The sequence below is a fragment of the Vicugna pacos genome, chromosome 28, assembly GCF_048564905.1.
Source record: "Vicugna pacos chromosome 28, VicPac4, whole genome shotgun sequence".
Taxonomy (NCBI): domain Eukaryota; kingdom Metazoa; phylum Chordata; class Mammalia; order Artiodactyla; family Camelidae; genus Vicugna; species Vicugna pacos.
The window spans coordinates 8,672,632-8,686,631 of NC_133014.1; the positions used below are offsets into that span (position 1 = coordinate 8,672,632).

General features: G+C 47.0%; 1 protein-coding gene across 2 annotated transcripts in view; it reads left to right on the plus strand.

The window, feature by feature from the left end:
- Positions 1-3,418: 3,418 nt before the first annotated feature.
- The window catches only part of FAM178B (family with sequence similarity 178 member B), an 83,982-nt gene continuing 73,400 nt past the window's right edge, over positions 3,419-14,000 (plus strand). For both annotated transcript variants that reach the window (XM_072951384.1, XM_072951385.1), the window contains exon 1: positions 3,419-3,493. The gene's annotated coding sequence lies outside the window, so the exon portion shown is untranslated. The remainder of the gene's footprint in view (positions 3,494-14,000) is intronic.

Sequence of the window (14,000 nt, forward strand, 5' to 3'; positions counted from 1 at the left end):
CCATAAAAAAGAATGAAATTTTGCCACTTGCAGCAACATAAATAGACTTGGAGGATATTATGCTTAGTGAAATAATTCAGACACAGAAAGACAAATACTATATGATATCACTTGTATGTGGAATCTAGAAAATACAACAAACTAGTGAATATAACAGAAAAGAAACAGACTCACAGATACAGAGGACAAACTTGTGCTTACCAGTGGCGGGGGGGGCAGGGAACATGGGGTAGGGGATTAAAATGAGCTACAAGGATATTGTACAACGTGGGAAATAGAGCCAATACTTCATAATAACTATAAATTGGGTGCAACCTTTGAAAATTTGAATTACTGTATTGTACGCCTGTGACTTATTGTATATCAACTATACTTCAATTAATTTTTAAAATCATCAATCAATTTTTTTAAAAAAACTGTCTATTCAGTATATTCATAATTGCTGGTATTTACCTAAATGAACTCTGAAAGGATACGCAGAAAACCAATACAGGTAATTATCTCTGTGTCCGTGTTGGCATGGAGGAGTGGTGTGGTGGCAGTGCAGTCACTGGGGCGCACTCTGTGGCATCTGGAGGTACTCGGCCCGCCGGGCGCGCCAGGGACCCGAGCTGTTGCCCCCCAGGGTAGTGTTAGGGCAGCAAAGGTGGGGCAGGCTGTTCAGCTCCTCCCGGCCCCGGTGACCACTCCACTGCAGACCTCTTCTGCCATTTGGGGGTCTTGTTTTACTGTGTGAATGTATTATGTATTCAGAAATGAAACAAATATTTTTTAATCAGCTAGTCAAATTTATTTTGGGGTTTTGTGTATCTAATTGATTTGCAGAGACTCAACGTGAGGGAGGTTATATCAAGTCCTTTCCATGGGCCAAGGCTGGTCACTATTTAAGAGTGAGTACAACATGGTTTGTGCCTTGAATCTATCACAAGGACAAGAAGGGGGGAAGTTCCTCACTTGAGCCGAGTACACATGAGCTTGAAGGAATGGAGTCAAAAAAGGGACTTAATCTGCATTTCTGTCGCCAGAAGGAGCAGCTCTGACTGTACCACAGAGGCCCTGACCTCTTACAAAAGCTGATGTAGGGCCAGTTTTTAATTATAACAGGGGTAGGGGAGACAGTGGCTGTGGGAGGAGGGCTCGCCCCATCCTGCGTCAGCCAGAGACAATGCAGACCCCAAGGGCCCCCTAGGCAGGCCTGAGGACCATGTGACAGAGTGGCTGAACCTCTGGCAGGCTGCAGGGCCAGGACTCTTCTGGCAGAAAAGCCAGGTCAGAACCAACCAAATGTTTTTGTGCAGATGCTACAAATCCAAAACGGGTCACATGGAACTGCTGTCCGCATGGGGCCTGGCTGGGGCTAGGGCTCAGAGAGGTCTGTGGAGGCCTCCTATTTAAAGTGTGTGTGTGTGTGTGTCTGTGTGTGTAAAAAACAAAAGCAGTCTGGTGAACCAGGAGGGCACCTCACACAGAAAAATTGAATTATTACCCTTCCCCCACCAGGACCCTTCTCTCATCCACTGATCCCCCTGCCCAGCCCCACAGAGCCCCATTCATTTTTCCAGAGAGGAACCTGAGCCCACCTGGGAAGTCCTAGTATCCCAGTCCTCCTCTACAGCCACCTCTCCCTTCCTCCTCCCTCCCCCTCCGCCCCCCTCCTGCTGGGCCAGCCCACTGGCTGGATCTGTTCTCCTCGTCATTCCAGGCCCACCGAACCACATGGAAGAGGTTAAAAGAGGACTTTGCAGAGGGGTGCACAGGGTTGAGGGAGCCCCCCAGGGATGGTGAGGACCAGGGGCAGCCACGGCAGGATGCTTTGACCACCTGGGCCAGGCGGTGTTGGCACCTGGTGAGACCTGTGGCAGCAAGAGGAGCGGTACCACTGCCAGAGCCTGGCAGAGAGGGCAGGGTGGAGATGCCTACTTGCCCAGCATCGCTCTCCTCCCACCTTCCTTGCTGCCTAACTGGCCACTAGAAGACAAAGGTGTTCCTTTATGCTGGCCATGGAGGACAGCCTCACAAGCGGAGAGAGTCGGGAGAGGGGCAGAGGGTGGACCCAGAGGGTCAAACAGGAAGCAACCAGTGTGGTTCTCTGGCTGAGGCAATCCTTGATCAGATGGCTTGGCCACACTGTCACTGACATCTCAGTTCCTTGCTCGCTTGCCTGTTAATCCCAACACTAATTCTGCCCACCCATTTGTTTTCTGTGTTCCCAATTCCAAGGTGGCCAGCACAGCTGGAGAGCAGCACACACCATGACAGGCTTGTGATGGTCGCCCCTGGCTGAGGCACTGATGTTAGGAGCTTGGCAGTTCTTTTGCTCACTGTCCTTAAGCCCCAGCCCTGTCCATCTTGTATTTCACTCAGCTTCCCTTCCCCACTCTTAATCTTTCTCTCTCCTCTTCTCCTTCCATCATCCCTTCCCTCTGGTCTCCCCTCCCCAAGGCTGCTCCTTCACCTGCTGGCCTCCTCCTCCGCTCCCTGCATCAGGCACCTTCCCTTGGCCTCCAGGGACGCTGAGACACAAAGAGTCTTTCTTCAGAACAACGCCTCTCTGTCATCAATCCCTCTTCTCGGCCAGACTTCTATTAGAAGAGCTGCTCCCCTCCTGTGCCTACATCTTCAGCAACCACTTACACGTGGTCTCACCCAACCTGCCTTCTGACCACACTATGCCCTGAAGTTCTGTCACTAAGGTCACCTGTGGCCTCCCATTTGCCAGGCCCCAGACTCTTTCTACAAAGTTATCTTTTTAGATCCCTTCCCATTGCTAACCGCCTCCTCCTCGCCTTCCCCAAACTATTTCCTTGACCTTGCCTGTCAGCCTCCCTTCTTGGCTCTAATGTGTGTAAATGGCCCAGCTCAGTGCCGGGCACAGGACTGGGGTTCAGCCAGTACCTGTTGAGTGTGAATTTGAGGGCCGACATCCTCCAAAGCATGTGTGCACACACGCACCGACACTCGCACACACTCAGATACACATGCCCAGGACAGGTCTGTTCTCAGAGCAAGAAGCGGCGAATCATAATCGGGGTTGGTGGTTACGAGTGAGCGGCGTGCTCTCCCCACACAGCGCCTGTAGCGTCTCAATGTGAAAAAGAACCCAAGGGGTCAGAAGGCCTGGTCTGTTCTGGAGTAAAATCTTGAAGCCAGCCCCTCCTGTCCGTGTGCCCTTGGCAAGTGGCCCTTTCCCCTGGGCCGCGTAGTCTTCATCTGTTAAGTGGGAGCCACTGTGCCCAGGAGAGGATTCAGTGATTTACCCCAGGGGAGGCGGGGCGGGGGGGGGGGGAGGCGTAGGGGGGGAGGAGGGAGGGGCGGCGCACAGGCTGCCGGGAAGGCCCCAGCGGGGGCGGCCTGCGCAGAGGGGTGCGCGTGGGTGCACACGTGGCCGGGCTGCGCATGCGGCCTGGAAGGGCCGGGAGCCGCTGTCGTGAGCCCAGCGCTGGACCGCTGTTGCCCGCAGAGGTGGACGCTGGGGCGCAGGGAGGCCCTGGAGGTAGGGACCCGCGCCTGTCCCCGGCCTGCCCACCAGGCACCCGTCCTCCATGTGTAGGGTCCTGGAGGCCTGTGCCCGCTTCCTTTCCCCGCTAGCTGACCTGGTCCCCTGCCACGCCCCCTAGCCCTGCTGAGCCCTGCCCTCCTGCCCTTCGTGGTGAGGGCTCCCTGTGCAGGCCTGGTCCTGCCACTCAGGCGGTAGGCTGGCCAGCTCCATTTTGCAGATGAGAAAATTGAGGCAGGGGATCCTCAGGGGGCCCATGGTGGCCACACAGTAATGGCCCCACTGGGCCTCTGGTTGGTCTCAAGCCCAGTGTCTGCTCTCGCACCACTGCCTCCTGCCTGGCACTTACTTTCCTGGATTCCTTTGCCCCACGTGTGTGTTTGCACTCCGATCCTGCACGGGGCTGCCCCAGACCCGGACCCGAGGTCAGGCCCTCCTCTCCCAGGGGGACACAGTCACCAAGGCACAGTTTGCTTTGTTGGGGTGGAAATTTCTTAGAACTAATTTGGAATCGGTTTATGTTTTGGTTGATTTGGTGGTTTATTACTATTGTTTGTTTGTTTCCCCTGTTCCCCGGGGCACAAAGAGGTCGCTGCTGTTTTTCTTGCTGGAGAGGCGGTCTGTTCCCAGCCCCTGCCCAGTTTGATGGATGTGTGGTTTATGATACTGGAGACTGTTGGTCTTTTCTTTGTGGATGAAACTTATCTCTTTCCATCTTTCAAATTGTGAGCTGAGTCTTTGCTGACCAGAGCCTCTGCCCTCACTAACATTCCTGAACTATTAAATATTTGTTTAAAAGGACAGACATAGAGCATGGTGTCAGGAACAAGACATCTTGAAGAAGCAGTCTTCATAAAAGCATGAGGTTGGTAGTATCCTGAGTTAATCACGAATCTTTTTACGTTGAGGCCCAAAGCACTTTGGATTCCATAGTTTATTTGGCCTGGTGGTCACACTTGAAGACAGATTATTTTATCTTTCCTGTAACCTGGAAGGTGAAAGAACAGAAAGGTGAAGCATTGTGTTGAAATCACACTGTGAGATGGTGTTGGTGAGTGGGAGAGCCTGGGGAAGGAGGCTGAATGTTAGGGCTTTGGCTTGGAAGGGGATAGCTCAAGTGGTAGAGCGCATGCTTAGCATGCACGAGGTCCTGGGTTCAATCCCCAGTACCTCCTCCGAAAATAAAATAAATAAATAAACCTAATTACCTCCCTCCCCCTAAAACCCTCCCCCTAAAAAAACCAAAAACAAAACAAACAAACAAACAAAAATGGTCTTGGGCTTGGGTTTGCTGCATTTGGGGAGGCACTAGTCCTGCAATGAGGTGTGTTATAGTCACAGTCCTGGGCCTGGATTGAAGAGGAGGGAGCTTTGCGGGACCAGAGAGCCGTCCACGCACTGAGGTGGTTTCAGTCCTTAGCCTGGAAAGCATATGAGTGAGATTGAGTAGGGTCCTGGCTGGTTGGGTGTTGGGGGCTTGGGAGGGAGGAAGACAACAGAAGAAGTCAAGTTTAGATGTTGAGTGTGTCTACCCATTTGACCGGAGCGGGGCAATGACATCGTCACCTTTGTCCCCTCCTGTGTTCCTGTCTCGACACCTAGCGCACAGTGCTTGAAGCATGTCAGACTAACCAGAATTATTGTTTTTTAATTGATTCTAGAATGCATCTTTGTTCCCATTTTAACAGCTCAATGTTGAGCCAGGTCCACAGTGGATGGTGTCTTCCTTTGTGCCATCATCCCCCTGGTGGCTTTTTGTCTTTCGTAGTGGCACAGAAAATTGCGGTGCTCTGAGAATCAGTGGCATCTTAGCTCTAATGAAGTACCATAGTCAACTGTGACCTTGGTCCAGTGGCCGCAGGTTTCAGAGTTAGAGACTCAGGCAGAAATGATGACCTGTTACACATTTCTACTGTAGTTCATTTTTCTCTTCTTTGAAAATGCTAGTATTTTCAAGGAACTTGAGGGAGGGGGTTGGTAAGCCAGGAACAACAGTATGAAAAATGTATCACTTTGTGAATTGGAGACGGAAGAAAGAGCTGGGGGATGTCTCCTTTCCAGGTAAAATTGGACTGTTGTATGACCACTGGTAAATCGATGCCTTTGAGTGACACATGCTTTGCGGCAGCCAGGCTTAGCTGCCCGGTGACCCTGGGTCTGTCCCTTGGTAGACACCTCCCACTGCCACAACCTCCTCAAGGACAGAGGCCATGTCTTCTCCGTCCTTGGTGTCCTAGTGCTCAGTGCAAAGCCTGACGCATCAGAGAAGCTGAGTTAGGTTTTGCCGAGCGGAACTGTTGCTGGACCAGTTGGGGCAAGTTGTCTTCATGGTGCCTAGGTCAGTCTGTGTCTTGTAGGTATCATGCTCTGGGTCAAGGTTCCGTTCATGGCCTGCAGTCCTCGGTGCAGCTGCTTTGTGAGTTACTGGTTTTGCGAGCTAACCTGGAGAACTTACTTCTCTCTAGCCCCCATCTTTCTTATTTCTAAACCTTGGCTTTCCCAATGAGCTTTTGGGACTTAGTCCACTTATAAATTTGAACCTGTTTCTGTGTCAGCTCATTTAGTGACTTTGCTCCCAGGGAACCTCGCTAGTGAAGCCACAAAATAGCAGGATCCCAGCTGGCTCAGCGGGTTGTCTGTGCTGGGTTTGGTATTTAAACAGGTGAGCGGGTCCCAGGCTGGGGAGAGCTACAGAGCTAAGTGAGACTTTCCTGGAAACACAGGTCAAAGTTTACCTTCTACTTTGTCTCCAGAGGAGACATGGGCTGGAGCCTGGGGGCCCTCGGATCTGCCAGCCTTGACCCCTGCTCCCCATCCCCGCCTTGGCTGACCTTAATGTGCTCCTTCTAGAATCAGATGCTTTAAGATGCAAAATGTCATTTCTCAACCTGCACCAAAATTGTCAGGGGTGGTTTGCATATAAGTGGAGACTTTAAGGAAGGTTTTCCTCTCTCTTCTTTGGTTGCCTCTCTGGGCTTCAAAGGAGGATTACACTTTGCATGGGAATGCAGCCACTGCCAGTGCCACCACCAGTTTGCCAGTTTTATTGTTTTAATCTTTGAAGGTGACTTTGGGGATTTTTTAATTGAAGTATAGTTGATTTTTGGCAACGTTTTATGGCAAATGTCTGATGATCTTCCAGGTTTCGGTTTGATTTGTGAGAAATACTGATTATTATTGTAAGATATTTGCAAAATTTGAAGCTGTTAAAAAAAAAAACTGGTTTTCAACCATTCCCATAAAAGTTATTTCAGGCAAGAATCATCAATGGATGCTAAAGCTAGGAAATGAAAGTATGGTGAGAAACAGAAATGTTTACATAATCTCAAAGCATCTTCCCATAAGACACTGATTAATTACAAAGGGAAAACAGTAATATTATGGTGAGGAGACCTGGCAGATAGCTACCTTCGCCAAGTGATTAGAGCTAGCAGTGCCAGTAATGGGAGGAATTGACATCTGTGCCTTCAGATGTGAGGCTCCGGGAAGGACACAGCGTCACGTCTGTATATTCCTGCCCCGAACATACAGCCTGAACCCAATCACGAGGAAACATCACACAAACCCAGGTTTATAGAACCTACAAAGTAACTGGCCAATACTCTTCAACAGTGTCAAGATCACACATTTACTCGCACACACACACGCATGCACACACATGCTAGAAAGAGGTAATGATAAAGGCAAGTACAGTGAAATGTTAACATCTGAGGCATTTAGATGAACGGCATATGGAATTCTTTGTGTTATTTTTGTAACTTTTGAAGTATGAAATTACTTCAAAATAAAAAAAGACTAGTTTTCACAGTTTTTCTCCAAAAAGAATTACAGATGTGGGAACTATGTATTATAGATAAAATATGCTGTGTGTATTTGACAGGGAGAGCTTGCCAAATCTAAACGTTTTTCATAGTATAGTCGCATCAGAATTTTGTGTATCCTGCTGGATACCCAAACAGAAAAGAGTGTTTATGTCCTTCAGAAGACACATGCAAGGATATTCTTAGCGATTTTATTGATAATACCTTGAAATAAGAAACAACCTAAATGTCTATCAAAAGGACCTTTTATTGTTCCTTTAACATTGATTAATTTGATTTGTATCTAGGAGAGTGATGTTGGTATATTTCATGTCACAATGGACTGACTGTGTCTCCCCCCAAATTATGTTGCAGCTCTCATCCCAGCGTGATGGTATTTGGAGGTGGGGCCTTTGGGAGGTAATTAGGGTTAGGTTAGGTCCTGAGAATGGGGCCCATGCCGGGACTAGTGTTTTCAGAAGAGGAAGGGACCAGGGTGCACACATGCTCGCTTTCTCCCCTTCTCCCTCTCCTTGTCCCGTGAGTGCACAAAAGAGAGGTCATGTGAACACACTGCGAGGTGGTGGTTTCCCATGAGGCACAAGAAGAGGTCTCAGTGTAACCTACCTTGCCGGCACCTTAATCTTGGACTTCCATGCTTCAGAGCTGAGAAAAATAAATCTGTGGTTTAAGGACCCCCCACCCCGTCATGTGTGGTATTTGTTAAGGCAGCCCCAGCTGACTTAGGCACATAGAGATGTGCAGTAGCACTGGCCACCTCATTTCCTGAGCTTCCTTCTGGGCTGGGCCTGAGACAAGACTTCATCTGCACACTCAGGTGTTAGAGCAGGGGTTGGGGGGGCGAGGGGGGCTGCCACGACCTCACCGTGCTCCCACCTTGTGCTCCATCCAGAGCCCTGAACTGCTGAACCAGAGCATCCTGCTTGTCACGATCTTGAGAACAGCCAAAGCTGGAACAGCAGACGCTGTCAGCTCTGGGCTGGAACAAAGGCTGTGCTGTGTTTCCTGAACGTGGTGGGCTCTGCATTGTTAGGAAGACACAGAAAGCACTTGTGCTCAGAAAAGAAACCGATTTAAAAAGGAGAACATAGCCTCCCCTCCCACTCCTCCACCCCCACCCCTCACCCCCACCCCCACTCCCCACTGCACGCAGCTTTGTCTGCATGGAATTGGTCTCATCGCATCAGCAGTTTCTGATTCGTTTTATATTTTACTACACGGTACTACACGGGCAAGCGTTTGCTTGGTTTAGGGCGGTTATCTTGCCTTTGCCAAATGTCCTAGACGCAACTTTGTGCTAAGAACCCTGAATAAGACTGATTTTTAAACAGGGTAGCTCTAATCCCCCCATAAACTCTCAGAAGGCGTTATCATTCACATAGAACATTCCTGGAAGATTTTAGTGGTACTTTTGGTATTTGTTTCTCTTTTCCTTCTTGATCAGCGTCTGCTGTGTGAGCAGCTTTTACCGTGTTCTCCTTTGTCCTCTTGGAAGCTCCAACTTCACCATCGTCACTGGTGACCTTTAGCTTTGCTCTCCTTGTACTTACTTTTAAAAAAAAATTATTGAGGTGTAATTTACATGCCATATAATTCACCGATATAAAGCGTACAGTTCGTAGAGCTGAGCAACCGTCACCAGCCAGTTTTAGAAAACATCATCACCCCCACAAGAAACCCAGCATCCTTTAGCCCTCACCCCGACGTCCCTCCTCTCTCTCAGCCCTCGGCAACTTCCAAGCTGCTGTCTCTCCAGACTCCCCTGTTCTGGACATGTCCACTAGGTGGAACCACACGATATGTGGTCTTGTGAGTCTGGCTTCTTTCTCTTGGTGTAATGCTTTTGAGGTTCATCCATGTCACGGCGTGTATCAGTACTTCACTCTTCCTATGGCTGAATAATGTCCGTTATATAGATATACAACATTTTGTTGATCCACTCAGCAGCTGACGGGCACTTTGATTGTTTCCACTTTTTGGCTATTGTGAATAACGCTGCTGTGGATGTTCATCTGTAAGATGTTGTGTGGACTTAATGTTTTCATTCCTCTTGTAGCAAAACCTAGGAATGGTTTCGCTGGGTCGTGTGGTACCTCTGTGTTTAATCATTTGAGGAACTTCCAGGCTGTTTTCTAAAGCCCTTTTCCTTGTATTACCAATAAGCAAAGGAAATATATATTATCACTTTTTAACTTTTGCAGAATTTTGAAATTTTACTCCCGAACAACTTTGCAGTTTGTCTGCTAGAATGCTTCAACAAACGAAACTGGAGGCGTTAGTGCCGTCATACACCTTCTCCTCTCCGTGTATTCCTCAGCCTCTGCACGCACTGCTGTATCCGGGTCTCAGTCCTTGGTGCTCCTAGGAATGGAGACATTTCACACCACATACATTGTTATTTATGGACCCAACAGCTTTTCAGATAATTGTAGTTATAAGAGCAGTTTCCTTCTGCTGGTCTTCACCTGTGATCTCACTTACATATCAAACCGCTGAGAGTTCAGGTAGAAGGTTGCTCAGTTTGTGTTTGCTTGAGCTAATATCTGGGTTGTCTTCTGTGATCATGCTGATGTCAGTCCGTATTAGCAGCAAAATGATGTCCAAATCAGGAACACTGGAAAGACCTCGGACTTTCAGTGTCACTTTCTTTTTTTGGTTGAGGGGGCGGTAATTAGATTTATTTATTTTATTTTATTTTTTGATGGAGGTACTGGGGATTGAACCCAGGACCTGGTGCATGCTAAGCACATGCTCTACCCCTGAGCTATACCCTCCCTCCTAGTGTCACCCTTTCTGATACACACAAAGGAAGGTCAGCATTTTCAGGGGCCTCCACTACCAGCCTCTACCTTCCACAGAGCTCAGGGTGCTTCCTGCCAAATGCACTGTTATGGGCTAAATTGTGACCCTCCAGAATTCAAATGTTGAAGCCCTAGTAACCCCTAGCACCTCACAGTGTGACTGTGTTTGGAGATAGGATCTTTAAAGAGTTGATTAAGGTTAACTGAGGTCATTGAGGGTGGGCCCTAATCCAATATGACTGGAAGAAGAGGAGCTTAGGACACAGACACACACAGAGGAGAAACCATGTGGATGACACAGGGAGAAGACAGCCATGTGCAAACCAAAGAGCCAGGGTCAGAAGACACCAACCCTGCTGACACCTTGATCTTGGATGTCTAGCCTCCAGAACTGTGAGAAAATAAATGTCCCTTGTTTGACACCCCCCACCCCCAATCTGCGGTATTTGTCACAGCGGCCGAGGCTGACTAGTACATGTGCCTTGATGCTCTTCACCCAGTCACTCTGCCCGCGCTCCCGCTTGGTGGGCCTCAGGCCTGGTGGAAAGCCGCTCCCCTGCCTGCCAGACCACATCCTCTGCTTGGCTTATCCATTCTGGCTCCTTTTTCCACGGCCCCACCCTGGTCCTTCTTGTTTCCCCAGGGCCAAAGGGACCTCCCACGTTGAAGGCACACCCCGGCCCCAGTATCACCCCACTGTGGGAGAGAAAATGCCACTGGGGACCCCTGTCAAGACCTGAACCCCTCACTGCTCCCGCTTCTCCTTTACAAGGGTCGGGGTTCCATGATTCCTTAGTACTTGCCAAGGTCTCCGCAGAGGGCGAAACTGGGAAGGCCAAGAGTGAACGCTTTAGACACGGAGATGGCTTTGGTTATCCCAGAAACACTTTCAGTTAGCAGAATTTGCATCTTAGGTTTTTCTCCAGGTGATTTCTAATGTGGAAATAATTTTATCTGTTGAAAAGTTGGTCTTTTTGCTAAGTGGAAGCTGGTGATATTTGCCAAGTTAGGTTTATGGAAGTATAATTTATATCCAGTAAAATTCTCCCTTTCCAGATGTGCAGGTCAGTGAGCTTTGACAATTTCATACATTTTTTTGAGTAACCACCACCACCATAGTCAGGGTAGAGAATATTTTTATTACCTTCTAAAGATGCCTCGTATGCATACCTTTGCCCGGCAGTGGCTTTTGAACAGAGGAAGTTACACGATTGAGTTGATGCTCTACAAAGGTTGAATCTTTTTTATTCCTCGGTTCCTCTATTACCTCCTCCTTTTGTGTTTAATTGATTTTTTTTTTGGTGTACCATTTTGATTCCCTCCTCATTTCCTTCTCTGTATATTTTAAAGTTATTTTGTTAGTGGTGGCACTGGAGATTATAATTTATATCTTAAATTAACTAGTTTGAATTCATACCAACCTAGCTTCAATAGTATATAAAAAGTCTGCTCCTGTACAACCCCATCCCTCCCCTTTATATTTTTATTGTCACAGATTACACCTTTAAGCATTGCATGTACATTAATGTAGGTGTATGATTTTTTAAATGTTTTTCTTTTTCCCAGTTTTATTGAGATATAATTGACACATAGCAGTGTGTAAGTTTAAGGTGTACAGCATGATGATTTGACTTACATCAGGAAATGATTATCACAATAGGTTTGTACAGTATTGTTCTATGCATTTGTCTTTTAAATCATGTAGGGTAAAATAAAATTTGCAAATGAAAAATACAGTAATACTTACATATTTGTTTACCTGTATATATATGACATAGTTCACAGTCTGGTTCAGATTAATACCAACCTAATTTCAGTAGGATGCAAAAACTTTGCACCTGGATAGCTCTGTTTCCCCCCCATCCTTGATTCTGTTATTGTATAAATTATGTATTTCCACATCGTGTGCCCAGAAAGACAGATTTGTAATTATTATTTTATGTAGTTGTCTTTTAAATCAGATAGGAGAAAAAGAGTTACAAAGGAAAAATACATTTATATTGTCTGTTGTGTATTCTCCGTGTGCTTGCCTTTATCACTGTTCTTTTTTCTTCACGTGGATTCAGGTTACTCTCTAATATCCTTTCACTTCAGCCGGAAGGACTTACTTTAGTATTGCTGGTAGGACGGGTTTGTTAACAATGAATTTTCTCAGTTTTTCTTTATCTGGTAACATCTTAATTTCCCTTTTTTTTGCAGGATAGATATGTTGTGTATGGACCATTCTTGGTCCATAACCTTTTCTTTCAGCACTTTGAATATTTCATCTCACTACCTGCTGGTCTCCATGGTTTCCAGTGAGAAATCAGCTGTTGGTCTTACTGAGAATCCCTTGTAGGTGATGCATCTCTTCCCTCTTTCTGCTTTTAAAAGTCTCTTGTTGGTTTTTAGTAGTTTGGTTGTGATGTATCTAGGCTTGGATCTCGTTGAGTTTATCCTGTTGGACCTTGGTTAGCTTCCTGGAAGTGTAGTTTTCTCTCTCTCTCTCTCTCTCCCCCCTCCTTCTGGGACTCCTGTATGCACATGTTGATGTTTTGATGTGTCCCACTGGTCTCTGAAGCTCTGTTCATTTTCTTCATTCTCTTTTTGTTTTGTTCCTCAAACTCAGTAATCTCAACTGACCTATCTAAAAGTTCACTGATTCGACAGAGAAAGACAAACACTGTATATCACTTATATGTGGAATCTAAAAAATACAACAGACTAATGAATATGGCAAAAATAAAGCAGACTCACAGATATAGAGCATTAATGGCTACCAGTGCAGGGGAGGGGCAATATTAGGGGTGGGGGAGCAGGGGGTACAAACAGTCGGGTGTAAGACAGGCTCAAGGATGTCTTGTCCAGCATGGGGAATAGAGCCAGATTTTATAATAACTGTAAATGGAAAGTAACCTTTAAAAATTGTATGAAGCAAAAATAGTGATCTGGATTTGGCTCAAAATAAAATAAAATAAAAGTAACAAGACTTGGCTGATTTGAAAAACATAAAATGAAAAAAATAAAAGTTCGCTGATTCTTCTGCCCACTCACATCTGGTGTTGAAACCTAATGAGTTTTTCATTTCAGTTTTTGTACTTTTCAACTCCAGAGTTGCTGTTTGGTTCCTTTTTGTAATTTCTAAATCTTTATCGATATTCTCTGCTTGGTAAAATATCATTCTCCTGGTTTCTTTTAGTTCTTTGTCCATCATTTCCTTTGGCTCCTCGGGGTTTGTTTTTGCCACTTGTTGTGAGTTGTAGTTGTCTGCTTAGTGATTTTCTGAACTACTTCTGTAAAGACTGTATTATTTGGTTGTGTGTGGTCACTGAACCCCTGTTCCTTTAGCTTAGTGGTCGGCTGGTGATCTGATAGAGATTTCCTCAATGCCTAGAGCCAAAGCAACAGCAACAAAACCCTTCTGGGCTTAGCAGATCCGCTCTGTGCTGGAGCCCTCCTTCAGCGTGTAGCCAGTTTTGCAGCTCTGCCGCAGCCTTCACTTCCTGGGCACGTGCAGCCTAATGAGCAGTCAGAGGAGAAAGCTTATGGTTTTCTCAAGTCTCGCCTCAGCACACCTCAGCCTTGGGCATGAAGGTGGCCCTCTAGACCCTGGTTTCTGTGGGAGCTTTTTAGAAACTTTCTCTCTCCTTCCTCAGCTTCTTCCTTTTCAGGCTGCACAGCGTTTCTGCTGCTTGCCTCACCTGTTATCTCTTGCTCCAGGTGGCTTTGGCTCATAGATGTGTCTTTAAATGATTTCAACAAATGCTCCCCACGAGGCCCCTCAATCCCTGAAAAAGTTCTGAAGGGAGTAAAACAAAGACAAGACCCTGAGTTGGTCCTTTTGGGAGCTGCGAGACAGGTCAAAACACACAACCACAGTTCTTTGAGAACAGAGTTTGTGTT